The sequence below is a fragment of the Ursus maritimus genome (assembly GCF_017311325.1).
Source record: "Ursus maritimus isolate PB19 chromosome X unlocalized genomic scaffold, ASM1731132v1 scaffold_X1, whole genome shotgun sequence".
Lineage (NCBI taxonomy): Eukaryota > Metazoa > Chordata > Mammalia > Carnivora > Ursidae > Ursus > Ursus maritimus.
The window spans coordinates 62,832,500-62,851,224 of NW_024423319.1; positions in this window are offsets into that span (position 1 = coordinate 62,832,500).

Sequence of the window (18,725 nt, forward strand, 5' to 3'; positions counted from 1 at the left end):
CCAATGTTCATAGCAGCATTGTCCACAATAGCTAAATTGTGAAAGGAGCCGAGATGCCCTTCAACAGATGACTGGATTAAGAAGATGTGGTCCATATATACAATGGAATATTACTCAGCTATCAGAAAGAACGAGTTCTCAACTTTTGCAGCAACATGGACAGGACTGGAGGAGATTATGCTAAGTGAAATAAGTCAAGCAAAGAAAGACAATTATCATATGGTTTCACTCATTTATGGAACATAAGAAATAGCAGGAAGATCGGTAGGAGAAGGAAGGGAAGAAGAAAGGGGGGGTAAACAGAAGGGGGAAATGAACCATGAGAGACTGTGGACTCTGGGAAACAAACTGAGGGTTTTATAGGGGAGGGGTTTAGGAGTTTGGGCTAGCCTTGTGATGGGTATTAAGGAGGGCACATTTTGCATGGAGCACTGGGTGTTATATGCAAACAATGAATCATGGAACACTACATCAAAAACTAAGGATGTACTGTGTGGTGACTGACATAACATAATAAAAAATTTTTTAAGGAACAGAAGGAAAAAGTAAGGACTAGAGCAGGAATAATGATATAGAAACTAAAAAATAAGAAAAAAAAAGAACAGATCAATGAAGATCAAAGAAACCTGCAGCTTATTCTTTGTAACAATTAATGAAACTGATAAACACCTAGCCAAATATTTCAAAAAGAGAAGAGAAATGACCAAAATGAATAAAACCACAAATGTGAGAGGAGAAATAACAACACCACAGAAATACAATTATAAGCGAAAATTATTTTAAAAATTATATTCCAAACACTCAATCTGAAAAACTAGATAAATTCCTAAAAACATATAAACTACCAAAACTGAATCAGGAAGAAATATAAAACTTGAACAGACTGATAACCAGCAAAGAAACTGAATCAGTTATCAAAAATCTCCTAACAAACAAAAGTCCAGGGCCTGGTGTCTTTACAGGTGACTTCTACCAAACATTTAAAGAAGTGATGATACCTATTCTTTTCAAACTATTGCCAAAAGTAGAAATGGGAGGAAAACTTCCAAATTCATTCTATGAGGCCAGCATTACCCTGATACCAAAACCAGACAGAGACTCCAATAAAAGAGAATTACAGGCCAATATCCTTGAAGAACATGGATGCAAAATTGTCAACAAAATACTAGCCAATTGAATTCAACAATATTTAAAAGAATCATTCACCTTGATCAAATAGAATTCATTGCTGGGCTGCAAGTATAGTTTAATATTCACAAATCAATCAACATGATACACCACACTGATAAAAGAAAGGATAAGAACCATATGACCTCTCAGGGCACCTGGGTGGCTCAGTTGGTTAAGCATCTGCCTTTGGCTCAGGTCATTATCTCAGAGTCCGGGGATTGAGCCCTGCATTCGGCTCCATGCTCAGTGGGGAGTCTGCTTCTCTCTTTCCTTCTGCTCCTACCCCTGCTCATGCTCTCTCTCCAAGTGTCTCTGTCTCTCTCTCTCTCTCTCACTCACTTTCTCTCTCTCTCTCATTCACTCTCTCTCAACTCAATAAATAAAAATCTATTTTAAAAAAACCATATGACCTCTCAGTAGATACAGAAAAAGCATTTGACAAAGTACAACATGCATTATGATAAAAACCCTCAACAATGTAGGGATTGAGGGAACATATCTCAACATCATAAAGGTCATATAGGAAAAACCCACAGCCAATATCATTCACAATGAGAGCTTTTCCTCTATAGTCAGGAACAAGATAGAGATGTCCATTCTCATCACTATGAGCACTGGAAGTGTTAACCTCAGCAATCAGTCAGCAAAGGAAATGAAAGGCATCCAATCAGCAACGAAGAAGTCAAACTTTGCTATTTGCATCTGCATGATACTTTATATAGAAAACCCACAAGACCCCACCAAAAATTTGTAGAACTGACACACAAACTCAGTAAAGCCACAGGATACAGAATCAACATGCAGAAACGTGTTGCATTTCTAGGCACCAATAATGAAGCAGCAGGAAGAGAAATCAAGGAATTCATCCAATTTACAATTACACCAAAAACCATAAGATACCTACGAATAAACATAACTAAAGAGGTAAAAGATCTGTACTCTGATAACTACAAAACAGTGATAAAAGATATTGAAGATGACAGAAAGAAATGGAAAAACATTCCTTGCTCATGGATTGGAAAAACAAATATTGTTAAAATATTTATCTTACCTAAAGCAAACTATACATTTAATGCAAGCCCTATCAAAATACCATCAGCATTTTGCACAGAGCTAGAACAAGCAATACCAAAATTTGTATGGAACCATAGAAGACCCCAAATCCCAAAGCAACCTTGAAAAAGAAAAACAAAGCTGGAGGCATCACAATTCCAGACTTCAAGTTTATTATAAAGGTTGTAATCATCAAGACAGCATGGTATTGGCACAAAATCAGACACAGAGATCAATGGAAGAGAATAGAAAACCCAGAAATGGACCCACAACTATATGGTCAATTAATCTTCAACAAAGCAGGAAAGAATATTCAATAGAAAAAAGACAGTGTCTTCGACAAATGGTGTTGGGGAAAATGGATAACATTCACAAGAATGAAAGTGGACCACTTTCTTACACTATACACAAAACTGAATTCAAAATGCATGGAGTACCTAACTGTGAGACAGGAACCATTAAAGTCCTAGAGGAGAACACAGGCAGCAACCTCTTTGAAATCAACCGTAGCAAATTCTTATTAGATATGTCTCTTGAGGTAAGGGAAACAAACACAAAAGCAAACTATTGGGACTTCAATAAGATAAAAACCTTCTGCACTGCAAAGGAAACAACAAAACTAAAAGGCAACCTTCGCAATGGGAGAAGATATTTATAAATGATGTATCTGATAAAGGGTTAGTATTCAAAATATATAGAGAACTTATGAAGCTCAACACCCAAAAAACAAATAATCTAGTTTTTTTTTTTTAAAAATGGGCGGAGGGTATGAGTAGCCTTTTTTTTTTTTTACAAAGAAGACATACAAATGGCTGACAGACCCATGAAAACATGCTTGACATCATTGATCATCAGGGAAATACAAATCAAAACTTCAATGAGATATCACCTGACACCTGTCAGAATGGCTAAAATTAACAACACAGGTAACAACAGACATTGGCGAGGATGTGGAGGAGGGGAAACCTCTTACACTTTTGGTGGGAATGCAAACTGGTGCACTCTGGAAAACATATAGAAGTTCCTTGAAAAGTTAAAAATAGAACTACCCTATGATCTAGCAATTGCACTATTAGGTATTCACCAAAAGGATACAAAAATACGAATTTGAAGGGATATGTGCACCCTGATGTTTATAGGTGCATTGTCAACAATACCACGTTATGGAAAGAGCCAAAATGTCCATCAAGTGTTGAATGGATAAAGAAAGGTGAGACACACACACACACACACACACACACACACACACACACACACAATGGAATATTACTCAGCCATCAAAAAGAATGAACTCTCGCTATTTGCAACAACATGGATGGAACTAGAATGTGTTATTCTAAGTGAAATAAGTCAGTCAGAGAAAGATAAATACCATATGATTTCAGTTATATGTGGAATTTAAGAAACAAAGCAGATAAACATAGGGGTAAAAAAAGAGAGGCAAACCAGAAAACAGACTCTTAACTATGGAGAACAAACTGAAAGTTGCAGGAATGGAGGGTGGAGGGATGGGTTAAATGGGTGATGGGTATTAACGAGGGCACTTGCTGAGATGAGCACTGAGTGTTGTACATAAGTGATGAGTTACTAAATTCTACATCTGAAACTAAAATAATATTAATATTAACAATAATAATGATTCCAAGTTTTTAATGTGTATTGTTATCTTTTAAGCTTAGAGAAATCTTTTAGACTATAATACCCCAGCAATTTCTCTTCTTTTAAACTCAAATTTAAATTTGATATTTTTTTGGACTATAATGTCATTAAAAATTACTTCCACAAAAAAATTTTAAAAATTGCTGAGAGTGGACATCCTTGTCTTGTTTCTGACCTTGGGGGAAAAGCTCTCAGTTTTTCCCTATTGAGAATGATGCTACCCGTGGGTTTTTCATATATGGCTTTTATTACATGGAGGTAGTTCCCTGTGACCATACCTTGTTGTGGGCTTTTATCTCATATGGATGTTGCACTTTGTGGAATGCTTTTACTGCATCTATTGAAATGATCATTTTTATCCATTATCTTCTTGATACAATCTATCATATGATTGATTTGCAAGTATTAAAACACTATTCAATCCCAGGAAAAAATCCCATTAATTGTGGTGAATAATTTTTTTAATATATTGTTGGATTCAGCTTGCTGATATTTTGTTGAGGATTTTTGCATCTGTGTTCATCAGAGATATTGGTCTGTAGTCTCTTTTTTTGTAGTGTCTTTATCTGTTTTTGTATCAGGGTAATGCAGGCCTCATAGAATCAACTTGGAAGTTTTCCTTCCCCCTCTATTTTTTTGGGATAATTTGAGGAGAATAAGTATTAACTCTTCTTTAAATATTTGGTAGAAATCACCTGTGGAGCCATCCAGTCCAGGACTTTTGTTTGTTGGGATTTTGTTCATTAGTGATTCAGTATTATTACTGGTAATTGTTCTGTTCAAATTTTCTATTTCTTTCTGATTCAGTTTTGGGAAGTTATATGTTCCTAGGAATTTATCCATTTCTTCTAGATTGTCCAAATTATGGCATATAGTTTGTCTTAATATTCTCTTACAATCCTTTTTATTTCTGCGGTGTTGGTTGTTATTTCTCCTCTTTCATTTTTGAATTTGTTTATTTGAATTCTCTCTTTATGTCTCTGGCTAGAGGTTTATTGATTTTGTTAATCTTTTCAAGGAACCAGTCCCTGATTTCATTAATTTGTTGTTTTTTTTTGTTTGTTTTCTTGGTTTTTCTAAATATTTCTATATCATTTATTTCTACTCTAATCTTGATTAATTTCTTCCTTCTACTGGTTTGGGGTTTTGTTTGTTCTTCTTTTTCTAGCTCAGTTAGGTGTAGGTTAGGTAATTTATTTGAGATTTTTCTTGTCTTGAGGTAGGCCCATATTGCTATAAGCTTCCCTCTCAGGACCATTTTTTTCTGCATTCCAATGTTTTTTGGACCGCTGTGTTTTCATTTTCATTTGTCTCCATGTATTTTTTTTTTAAGATTTTACTTTTAAGTAATGTCTACACCCAACATGGGGCTCAAGCCCACAACCCTGAGATCCAGAGTCACATGCTCTACTGAATGACCCAGCCAGGTGACCCATGTCTCCACATATTTTTTTATTTCCTTTCTTACTTCTTGGTTGACCCATTTATTGTTTAGTAGCATGATATTTAACATCCATATATGTGGTCTTCCCAGATTTTTTTCCTTGGTTGATTTCTAATTTCATAGTATCATGGTCAGAAAAGATGCCTGGTATGACTTCAATCTTTTTTAATTTGTTGAGACTAGTTTGTGGCTTAATATGTGATCTATTCTGGAGAATGTTCCATATACACTTGAAAAGGATGTGTATTCTGCTGTTTGAGGATAGAATGTTCTGAATATGTCTGTTAAGTCCATTTAGTCTAATTCAAAGCCACATTTCCACATTGATTTTCTGTTTAGATGATCTGTCCATTGAGTTAAGTGGGGTGCTAATGTCCCCTACTATTATTGTATTACTATGGATTTGTTCCTTTATGTGGGTTATTAACTGTTTTATGTATTTGGTTGCTCCCACGTTGGGAGCATAAATATTTTCAATTGTTATATCTTCATGTAGGGTTGTTCATTTTATGATTCTTGTGTCCTTCTTTGTCTCTAGTTACAGTATTTGTTTAAAGTTTCTTTTGTCTGATACAAGTATCACGGCCCTGGTTTTCTTTCCACATCCACTTGCTTGATAAATGTTTTATAGCCTATTTTGTCTGATATAATTATTTTTATAATTATATTTATAAATAAATATATTTATTTATCATGCAAATGGATGTGAAAAATGTTTTTTTCACATCCATTTGCATGATAAATGCTTCTCCATCCCATCACTTTCAATCTGTCTGTGTCTTTCAGTCTAAAATGAGTCTGTTATAGACAGCATATAGATGGGTCTTGCTTTTTTATCTGTTCTGTCAAACTATGTCTTTTGATCAGAGCATTTAGTCCATTTACGTTCAAAGTAATTTTTGATAGAGATGTATTTATTGCTATTTTGTTACTTATTTTATGTTTGTTTAGTTCTTCTCTATTCCTTTCTTCCTTTGCTCCTTTCTCTTGTGATTAGTTGGCTTTCTTTAGTGATAAACTTGAATTCTTTTATCTTTTTTTTGCATATCTATTACAGGTATTTGATTTTTGTTTGCTGTTAGCTTAGTATATAACATCTTGTGTATATAGCAGTGAATGTTAAGTTGATGCTTGCTTAAGTTTGAACACATTCTTTACTCCTCTCCCCCACATATTTTAGGTGTATGATATCATATTTACATTCTTTTATTTTGTGAGTCCCTGGGCTGATGTTTATAGATACAGTTATTTTTCTGCTTTTGTGCTTCCTACTATTCATACTCTTACATTTGGTCTTTCCTTTCCACTCATAGAGTCCTCTTTAGCATTTCTTGTAGGGTTGGATTAGTGGTCATGAATTCCTTTAACCTTTGTTTGTCTAGGAAACTCTCTCTCCTTCTACTTTGAATCATAGCCTTACTAGATAGAGTATTCTTGGGTGCAGATTTTTCCCTTTCATCACTTTGAGTATATCATGCCACTCCCTTGTGGCCTGCAGAGTTTCTCCTTAAAAAAATGTGCTGCTAGTCTTATTGGGTTTCCCTTGTGTATAAGTATTTTCTTTTCTCTTGTTGCTTTTAAACTTTTGTCTTCCTTACTACTTTTTTCCATTTTAATTCCTGTGTGTCTTGGTGTGGACCTACTTTGTTTGATTTTGTGGGGGATCTCTATGCCTCCTGGATGTGGGTTTCTTTTTCCTTTCCCAGGTTCAAGAAGTTTTCAGCTATTATTTCTTCAAATAAGTTTTTTTTAGTTTCTTTTTTTAATAATTTTTATTTTGTTATATTAGTCACCATACAGTACGTCCCCAGTTTTTGATGCAATGTTCCATGATTCATTAGTTGCGTATAACACCCAGTGCACCATGCAACATTTGCCCTCCTTACTACCCATCACCAGCCTATACCAGTCTGCCACCCCCCTACCCTCTGAAGCCCTCAGTTTGTTTCCCAGAGTCTTCAAATAAATTTTCTCCCCTCCCCCTTTCTCTCTCTTGTCCTTCTGCAGTCCCTATAAGGTAAGTTATATTATGCTCAATGGTGTTGCTGAGCTTCCTAAATCTATTCTTATTTTGCATTAATTTTTTCTTTCATGTGCTCAGCTGGTTTACTTATCATTACTCTGTTTTTCAGGTTACTGTCTCATTTTCCTGCTTTTCTGCTTACTCTAGTCTACTATTTATTCCAGCTAGTGTATTTTTAATTTCAATTATTGTGTTTTTGATCTCTGATTGGTTCTTTTTGTCTCTTTGTAAAGGGTCTCACTGATGTCCTGCATACTTTTTTCAAGTCTAGTGAGTATCTTTATGATCATTACTTTAAATTCTCTATCAGACATATTACTTTTCTCCATTCTGCTTAGATCTTTGGCTGTAATTTTGTCCTGTTCTTTCATTTGAGACATATTCCTCTGGCTACGCATTTTGTCTAACTCTCTGTGTCTCTTTCTTGTGTTAGGAAAGTCAGCTACCTGTCCTGCTCTTGTAAGTAGTGGCCTTATGAAGAGGTCCGGTACTGCCCTGCAGTACAGTGCTCATCTGGTGCTTCAGGGGTGTCTACTATGTGTTTTGCATGTGCCCTGCTATTGTGGCTGAGCTACTTTTTCCTCAGTCCAAGTGTTTGCAATGACTCTCTTTGCCTGTTGTGGGCTGTGTTTGGTCCCTGTGTTGTTAGTGGACCAGTTTGGGGCTGCCTTGGACTTGATTTGAGTTTGACCAAGGATTTTTCAGAGATGCAGTAGCACCAAACTGCAGGGCCCTTTCCCTGTGTTGCGCCCTGGGAAGCTTTTTTTGGCGGGCAGAGCCTGAAGTCAGACCATCTGTTTACCCCCAGCCAACTGTTGGAGCCACAGTCTTCCTGGCGTGTGTGGTTGTCTTTCCTTCTCCCTGGGGCAGGAGTCACTTTGGAGTAGTATTTGTCCCTGTCAGGGCTGCTTGCACATTTCCAGACTTGTGGCATTGCTTTGGATGTGCCCTGATCACAAGTTTATTGGAGGGGGCAAAATTCCAATGTTTGCAAGGTTGGAAGTTGCAGCATTAGCAAGGATTGGGTGTCAGTCCTCTGTGAGGGGGACCTGCCACCGTTGCAACCAAGGCTGGTTGAGTTAGAGGGGTTGGATCCACAAAGCTCATGAAGGTAGGAGGTGTGATGTTAATAAGGTTTGCCCCAGTCTTCTGCGGGGGGGGGGGGGGGGNGGACCTGCAGTGCCAGTACTGAGTCAGGTCTGCCTGGAGAGGGTGGATTCGCTGAAAGGGGAGCAGGATGTGTGGTGCTAGCAAGTTAGTGAGTATTGGTACCATGCTGGTTCCTGTAGGTGGCCATGTGTTTATGCTAGAGGTTGGGTGAGGGAAATAGCACCTGCCAGCTCCTTTGTTCCTGGAAGTCTCTCAAAGATCTCTGTCCCTCCAGGACATGATCTGAGATTAGTAAACAACTCTCTCTCCTGTATGACCTAGGTGTTTTTCAAATTGCTGCTTCTGTGCTGTATCTCTGGGGGGCTCTTGGCTGTGCTGTCTTTTTAAGTGTGGGGACTCAGTTTCCTCTTGCATTACCAGCTCTCCCAGAACCAAGTTGGCTGATTTTTTTAAATTCCAGGTTTAAAGAACTGCTCATTGTAGGAACAATTCAGCCCCTCTGGTTTTCAAAGCCAAATGTTATGGGGATTCTTTTTCCCCATGTGGGCTCCCCAGTGTGATAGTCTATTTCTCTTCCATTTCTGCCCCTGTAGGTTCCTGCCTCTCACAGACAATCCAGTAAGTCTGTTTAGCTCCACATCCCATGTGCACCCTTCCTACCTTCTTCAATGTGACCTCTTTACTACATTAGGTTGTGGAGTTTGTTCTGCCAATCTTCAGGTTATTTTCTGGGCTATTTATACTTATGTGAATGTTATCTAGTCATGTCCATGGGATAAGGTGAGGGTAGGGTCCTCCTACTCTGTCTTCTTCCCGGCAATCTTCCCCAACATATAATTTTAATTTTAAAAAATTTTAGCTTTTTCCCACCAACATGTGCTGTGTGACTGGTGAGGGGGTGGCCCCACTTCCTGAGCTACATTCATTCAGGGGAGAGCAGCTTTCTGCACCAGATCCTGTCCTGGTGCACTGTGAGGTACACTGAGCAACATTGGAGGTGGAGCGTCTAGCTATCTAAGGCCAACCTAAGCTGTTAACACTGCCATATAATGCCTCCTGGGTGGTATTCTAACTTAGAAGCATTCAGTCATAATCCCACAAATGGTAGCTTTGCCCCACTGGCTCCTCGATCAAGCACATACAACATGAAAATTTTTTTAATTATTTGTTTTTATGTTTTCATTTTTTTAGAAACCTTTGTATGGAGAGGGGTGACTTTCAATAGATCACAGCAAGAAAAATGCTCTGTAGGTGACCTAGAAAACACCAAAAAAAAAAATTAATGAAAAGAAACTCAAATAGAGAGAAAAGAGAGAGGTTGTATTTGGTGTCATAGGAAAAAAATAATAATTGTTAAATAAAAATAACAGGTTGAAGGAGTCCATTGTTAGACAAACAGATAAGGAAGATATGGTATACATACACAATGTAATGTTCTGTAGCCATAAAAAAGATGATATCATGACATTTGCAAAAACATGGAAGGACCTAGAAGGTATTACGCTAAGTGAAATGTCAGAGAAAGACAAATATCATATGATTTCACTCATATGTGGAACCTAAAAAACAAAACAAATAAATAAGCAAACAAACAAAAAGCAGAATCAGACATGTAAATACAGAGAACAATGTTGACAGATGCCAGAGAAGAGGGGGTTAGGGCAAAATAGGTGAAAGTGAGTGGGAGATACAGGTTTCCAGTTATGGAATGAGTAAGTCATGGGAATAAAAGGCATACCATAGGGAATATAGTCAATGATACTGTAATAGCATTGTATGACGACCCATGGTAGCTACACCTGGGGAGCATAGCATAATGTATAGAGAAGATGAATTACTATGCTGTACACCTGAAACTAATGCAACATTGCGTGTCAACTATACTCAAATAAAAAAATTTAAAGAAATCAATAACTGAAAGAAACAGGTTGATAAACAATATGTATAATGTAATCCTATTTTGATTAATGTATCTGTGTGTATACATAAAGAAAAAAGCATAAAAGGGTATAACACGTAAATATTAAGAGTGGGTTAATTTGGAAGGGTGAGATCATGGATGATTTCCTTAATTGGCTTTTTATTTTTGTTTAGTGATATTTGTAATTTCATATAACTAAAATAAAATAGTCACTTCAGAAAAAAAGAACAATTTCTATTTCTTTACACTGAAATGTTAGCAGCAATTTCTCAGATCCACTTTCCTTCAAACCTTTGGAACTCAGCATAAGAAGAGAAGCACTGTATGCCTAGAAAGCTAAAGAGATAAAAAAGGGAAAGGGGGAGAGTATTAAAAGGTACAAACTTTCAGTTATAAAATAAAAAATTCACAGGGAAGAAAAATACAACATATGGAATACAGTTAATCATATTGTAATAACCTTACATGATGACAGATAGTAACCACATTTATGGTGAACATTTAAGAATGTAGAAAATTGTTAAATCAATATGTTGTATACCTGAAACTAATAGAATACTGTATGTCAACTATACTTCAGTAAAAATTTAAAATCTAAAAAGAGAAAAGAGATCTTTAAATAAAAAAAGAAGTCAAGAAGTGCTCACTTCATTTATTTCCTAATTTTCCTCAGGGCTAATCCTTTTGGACTAAAAACTTCTGGGTCAATTTCATATGTGTGATAGACAAACCATGCCCCCAAGAAAAATGCAGTGTGAAGAGATTTTTAGGTTTCTAGCCCCTTTCTCCTTTGTTTAAAATGTTCTTCTGACTTGCTGTTCTAAGTACCCAATAAGTACAGCAAAACTATCTGATACACTCTTAAAAGTCTGAAAGGAGGCAACAGTTACGCAACATGGAGTGCTTATTTATATATAATGCTATCAGCACTTCCTGCTTAAAACAGGAAGGAAGAGAAGGACTGACAGTTATAAAACCAAAATGAGCAAAATGATGAGTCTTCTTTATCTCAGGAACAAAAATACAGAGCCTTACAGGTACCATTTTTACTACTTCTGATTACTGCTTGTTTGTTTGTTTAAACGATATTGTATTCAAGACAGCCTGGAGACTGAATAGTCATCAGATACAAAAACAAAAAACAGAATCAGACATGTGAATACAGAGAACCAAATGATGGTTACCAGAGGGAAGGGCTACCAGAGGGGATGGGCAAAATGGGTAAAGAAGAGTAGAATAAACAGGTTTTCAGTTAGGAATGAATAAGCCACAAGAATAAAAGGCACATCACAGGGAATATGGTCAGTGATATTATAATAGCATTATGTGCTGACAGATGGTAGCTACACTTGTGGTGAGCATAGCATAACATAGAAAATTCAAATCACTATATTCTACACTTGAAACTAAAGCAACATTGTGTGTCAACCATACTCAAATTTTAAAAATTAAGGTTTTATTTAGTTAACACAGAAAGAGAGCACAAGCAAAGGGAGCAGCAGGCCGACCGAGAAGCACACTCCATGCTGAGCAGGGAGCCCAACACGGGGCTCAATCCCAGGACCCTGGACCCTGGGATCATGACTTGAGCTGAAGGCAGACACTTAAATGACTGAGCCACCCAGGCACCACAAATAATTTTCTTTTTAATTTTAAAAAGAAGTCAATAATTCTTTAATCTATTTGCAAATTGAATTTGACCTCAATATAGTTATCATCTGATTGTGCTGTGCATGTAGAAATTTTATTGACAATAAGAATAAGCAAACAATATTCATGAAAAGTCCAAAGAGAAAAAAAAAGTGCTTCATTTAGAAATCAAGTGGGCACGAGAACCATTTCAGAGGAGGGAAGACACTGATAATATCTTTATGCAAATAAGAAAGTTCAACATTCTCTAACAAGAGCATTTCTCCTCCAACACTAAGCTAATAACAAAAAAAGGATCTCAGAATTTGACGATGAATTCCTATTTTTAAAGTGCTTTCACAAACTTCATTTGATCAACAGTGAGAAACTGAAAAACAACAGTTTAAACACTATGTTAAGAGATGTAACAAAAGTAATCAGTTTATGTCCCTGAGCACCAGATAAACCTTTACTCCTCATCCTATTAAGTGTATTTTCCTTCTGTACAAAAAATGTTCAACCAACAAGAAACCACACATTTGTCCCCTTTCCTTTCCCACAATTTTTCTTTATGGGTGAAAAATTAATTGTTATGTACAGTTTCATGGAACCAAAGGCAACCTGTAAACTGACAAAGTAAATTTGAGGTTGATCCATAAAAGTATGTTCCAAATCAAAAATCATGAAATTAAACAAACTAATCCTTTTGTTCCATAGCCATATCTATTATACTTCCAGGGATTCAGCTTAACCCCATGAGACAAATACTATCTTTTGTGTTCTTTTAAGAACAGGAAAAAAAATATTCATTTTTGTTAGTTTGTTTTAGTCAAGGTCAAAGCTTTGACTAGCCAATCTAGGTACCAACTATTCAGTAGTGAGGAGCCTTCTGGACTAAACTGGGATGTACATATTTATTAGGATATAATATATCAAGTAAAGCACTTTTGATCACCTGAAAGCAACAGTAAAAAAAAAAAAAATTACAGGGGCACCTGGGTGGCTCGGTCAGTTAAGCATCTGCCTTCAGGTCAGGTCATGATCCTGAGGTCCTGGAATCGAGCCCCACGTTGGGCTCCCTGCTCAGTGGGGAGCCTACTTCTCCCTCTTCCTTTTCCCCTCCCCCCTGCTCATGCACTCTCTCTCCCTCAATCACTCTCTCTCTCAAATAAATAAATAAAATCCTAAAAAAAATTACAAAAAATTGTAAATTGGAAAAGCTGTGGAAATATCACTGAAAAAAAATCAAGATTTTATTTTGTATTCAAATTTGTTCCTAGTATTTACTTAGGTTTGGCTCACTTGTACAAACCACCAAAACACCAAACCAGCAAGCTAAGATGTGGGAAAGTTCTTAACATTCCAAACCAGAAGTCATTCTTTAGGACAGTGTCTACTTCCTGGTGGGTAAGTTTAAAATATAATAACTCGAGTGAGCAAAAAACCCATACTTTGAATAAAAATAAAGCTATATTTATTGGAAACATTATTTGTGTCAGGCATGTTTGCACTTAAGCCTTGTAACAACCCCATGAGGTAGTGTAATTATTGGCCCCATTTTACAGACCAGGAATCTAAGGAGCATAGAGGTTGGATAATTTATCCAAGATCACAAATAATAAATGATGGGACCAACACTCAGCCCAGATCTGTCTCCAAAGTCTACACTATTAACTACTAGTGCACACAACCTCTCAGAATATAGTTACTTCTGCTACCCACCACATCCTCCAAAGGAGGGGTTCTGAAAGGGATAAGAGGAATCACTAAAAATATGATTTACCTGCTTCAAAATTTTCCCTGGTCTAGTTCTGTTTGAATTTTTTGAAAGTGAAGGTGTCCTAGTAACAGAGGTGAAGCTAGGTTAAGGCCTAGACCCTCAAGTCAAATGTTTAAGTCACTTGCTTTTCTTGGCTAGAGAATTGATTGGTCCCTGCTGAAATAAAGGAAATATACCAAAGGCAGCTTCTAAGCATGTCCCTGGAGGATTTCCCCTGAAACTTGGAAATAACAATGAGGTTGTGTGTATGGCTATTTATTCACAAGTGCTTTCACATGCATTAGCTCTCTCTGATTCCCAGTGAAGTGACATAGTGGCAATTATTAATCCTTTATTGTTGTTAGTTATGAACGGGAAGCCTGAGGCTCAGAAAATTCAAATGACTTGCTCTCTTCCAGGTCACACCACAAGTGATGTAGCCACAATAAGCCCAGGGCTTGGGACTCCATTTTCAAGTCAAATGACTGTTTTCACTTCACCTTCAGAGATCTCCAGTAACTTAGTTTTACAAATAATACTTCATTGGCCCATACACACAGCAAACACACACAAATATGACTGGCAGATAGTGTCATTGTGGCAAACTTACCTCCAGATATAAAAGTGGGCTTTTGCAACTAGATCCTCAATGGCACTAATTCCCTGCCCTTGGATTATAACACCCTACAGTGGTCCAAAATTATGCCAAAGTTACCCAAATTTCTCAAAAAAAATTTTCATTTATGAGAACTCATGCAATATTTCAGGTGAGAAATAGCACTGTGCAGAAGATGAAGGAGAAATAGTTAATGGAATAATTTTATCTGCATATTACCTTATAGTTTATAAAGCCTTTATATGGCCTTCATTTTAAATTTTGTCTTCCAAATTATTTAAATTCTTGTTAGTTAACATATAGTGTAATACTGGTTTCAGAAATAGAATTAAGTGATTCATCACTTACATATAATACCCAGTGGTCACCATAACAAGTGCCCTCTTTAATACCCAACACCCATTTAGCCCATCCCCCACCCACCTCCCCTCCATCAACCCTCACTTTGTTCTCTACCATTGAGTCTCTTATGGTTTGCTTCCCTCCCTCTCTCTCTCTTTTCCCCTTCACATATGCTCATCTGTTTTGTTTCCTAAATTCTACATATGAGTAAAATTATATGGCATCTGTCTTTCTCTGAATGATTAATTTTGCTTAACATAATACACTCTAGCTCCATTCATGTCTTGAAAATGGCAAGATTTCATTCTTTTTGATGACAGTGTAATTGTTGATAATGCTGTTATAAACATCAGGGTGCATGTACCCCTTTGAATCAGTATTTTTGTATCCTTTGGGTAAATACCTAGTTGTGCAATTGCTGGATCATAAGGTGCTTCTATTATCAACTTTTTGAGGAACACCCATATTCTTTTCAAGAGTGGCTGCACCAGGTTGCATTCTCACCAACAGCGTAAGAGAGTTCCCCTTTCTCTGTATCACCCCAACATCTGTTGTTTCCTTGTTATTAATTTTAGCCATGTCAGGGCGCCTGGGTGGCACAGCGGTTAGGCGTCTGCCTTCGGCTCAGGGCGTGATCCCAGCGTTCTGGGATCGAGCCCCACATCAGGCTCCTCCGCTAGGAGCCTGCTTCTTCCTTTCCCACTCCCCCTGCTTGTGTTCCCTCTCTCGCTGGCTGTCTCTATCTCTGTCGAATAAAATAAAAAAAATAAAATCTTTAATTTTAGCCATGTCAACAGGTGTGAGGTGGTATCTTATCATGGTTTTGATTTGTGTTTCCCTGATGATGAGTGATGTTGAGCATCTTTTCATATGTTTGTTAGCCATCTGTATATCTTCTTCGGAAAAATGTCTATTCATATCTTCTGCCCATTTTTAAATGGATTATTCAGTTTGGGGACATAGAGTTTGATAAATTCTTCATAGATTTTGGACCCTTTATCATCAGATGTGTCATTTGCAAATATCTTCTCCTATTCCATAGGCTGTCTTTTAGTTTTGTTGATGGTTTCCATCATTGTGCAGAAGCTTTTATTTTGATGAAATTCCAATAGTTTGTTTTTGCATTTGTTTCCCTTGCCTCGGGAGACCTACCTACTAAGATGTTCCTACAGCCAATGTCAAAGAGGTTGCTGCCTTTGTTCTCTATGATTTTAATGGTTTCCTGTCTCATAGATGGGTCTCTTATCCATTTTGAATTTATTTTTGTGCATGGTGTAAGAAAGTGGTCCAGTTTCATTCTTCTGCATGGTGCTTTCCAGTTTCTCCAATACCATTTGTTGAAGAGACTGTCTTTTTTCCATTGGATATTCTTTGCTGCTTTGTCAAAGATTAGTTGACAATATAGTTGTGAATCCATTTCTGGGTTTTCTGTTCTGTTCCATTGACCTGTGTGTCTGTTTTTGTGCCAGTACCATACTGTCTTGATCACTACAGCTTTGTAAAATAACTTAAAGTCCAGAATCATGATGCTTACAGCTTTGCTTTTCTTTTTCAGGATTGTTTTGGCTATTTGGGGTCTTTCATGGTTCCATACAAACTTAAGGATTGTTTGTTTGTTCTAGCTCTGTGAAAAATGCTAATGGTATTTTGATGGGGATTGCATTAAATGTGTAGATTGCTTTGGGTAGTATGGACACTTTAACAATATTTGTTCTTCCAATCCATGAGCATGAAATGTTTTTCCACTTCTTTGTGTCTTCCTCAATTTATCTTATAACTGTTCTATAGTTTTCAGAGTACAAATATTTTACCTCCTCGGTTAGATTTATTCCTAGGTATCTCATAGGTTTTGGTGCAATAGTAAATGGGATCGATTCCTTGATTTCTTTTTCTGCTGTTTCATTAATTGTGTATAGAAATGCAACAGATTTTTGTACATTGATTTTATATCCTCTAACTTTACTGAATTCATTTATTAGTTCCAGCAATTTTTTGTTGGAGTCTTTCAGGTTTTCTACATAGAGTATCATGTCATCTGCAAATAGTCCAAGTGTGACTTCTTCCTTGCTGATTTGGATACATTTTATTGTTTTTGTTGTCTGATTACTGTGGCTAGGACTTCCAGTACATCTTAAATAGTAATGGTGAAAGTGGATGTCCCTGTCCTGTTTCTGATCTTAGGGGGAAAGCTCTCAGTTTTTCCCCATTAAGGATGATATTAGCTGTGGGTCTTTCATATATGGCTTTTATGATGTTGATCTGTGTTCCATCTATACTGCTTTGTTGAGGATTTTTATCAAGAATGGATGCTGTATTTTGCCAAATACTTTTTCTGCATCCATTGAGAGGATCATGATTCTTATCCTTTCTTTTATTAATGTGGTGTATCACATTGACTGATTTGAGAATATTGAACCATCCTTGCAGCCCAGTAATAAATCCCACTTGATCACAGTGAATGACTTTTTAAAAATACTGCTGGATTTGATTTGCCAGTATCTTATTGAGAATGTTTGCATCCACGTTCATCAGGGATATTGGCCTGTAATTCTCCTTTTTAGTGTGGTCTTTGTCTGGTTTGGGGATCAAGGTAATGCTGGCCTCATAGGAGATTGGAAATCTTCCTTCCATTTCTGTTTTTTTGAAACAGTTTGAGAAGTATAGGCATTAACTCTTCTTCAAATGTCTGGTAGAATTCCCCTGGGAAACCATCAGGTCCTGGACTTTTGTTTCTTTGGAGATTCTTGATTCTTGATTCAATTTCTTTCCTGGTTATGCAGCTGTTCAAATTTTCTATTTCTTCCTGTTTCAGTTTTGGTAGTTTGTATGTTTCTAGTAGTAATTTGTTCATTTCTCCCAGACTGTCTGGTTTGTTGGCATATAATTTTTATAATATTATTTTCTGATTATTTGTATTTCTGTGCTGTTGGATGTGTTCCCTCTCTTTCATTCATGATTTTATTTATTTGGGTTCTTTCTCTTTTCTTTTTGACAAGTCTGGCTAGAGGTTTATCAAGTTTGTTAATTCTTTCAAAGAACAAGCTCTTAGTTTCATTTATCTGTTCTACTGTTTTTCTGTTGTTGTTTCTATATCATTTATTTCTGCTCTAATCTTTATTATTTCCATTATGCTCCTGTCTTTAGGCTTTATTTGCTGTTCCCTTTCTAGCTCCTTTAGATGTAAGCTTAGGTTGTGTATTTGAGACTTTTCTTGCTTCTTGAGGTAGGGCTGTATTGGAATATATTTCCCCTCTTAGGACTGCCTTTGCTGCAGTATAAGGGTTTGAGACTGTCATGTTTTCATTTTCATTTGCTTCCATGCATTTTTTTATTTCTTCTTTAATTTCCTGGTTAACCCATTCATTCTTTAGTAGGATGTTCTTTCACGTGCGTGTATTTGTGGTCCTTCCTGATTTTTTCTTGTGGTGTACTTCAAGGATCATAGTGCTGTGGTCTGAAAATATGCATGGCATGACCTCAATCTTTTTGTACTTGTCGAGGCCTAAATTGTGATCTATTCTGGAGCATGTTCCATGTGCACTCAAAAAGAATGTGTATTCCTCTGCTTTAGGATAAACTGTTCTGAATATATCTGTTACGTCCATCTGGCCCACTGTGTCATTCAAAGCCATTTTTTCCTTGTTGATATTCTGCTTAGATGATCTATCCATTGCTCTAAGTGTGGTGTTAATATCCCCTACTATTATTGTATTATTAACAATGAGTTTCTATATATTTATTATTAATTGATGTATATATTTGGGTGCTCCCAAGTTGAGGGCATAAGTACTACAATTGTTAGATCTTCTTGATGTATAGACCCTTTCTTTATGATAATGCCATTCCTCATCCCTTGTTACAGTCTTTGGTTTAAAATTTAGTTTGTATGTCTCTCATTTTACTTAATTTTTAAATTCTATAAAATAGAGAGAGCTAATATTATTATCATTTTTTTGGACTCTGGCCATGGGTATTTATTTTATTTTATTTTAATTTTTT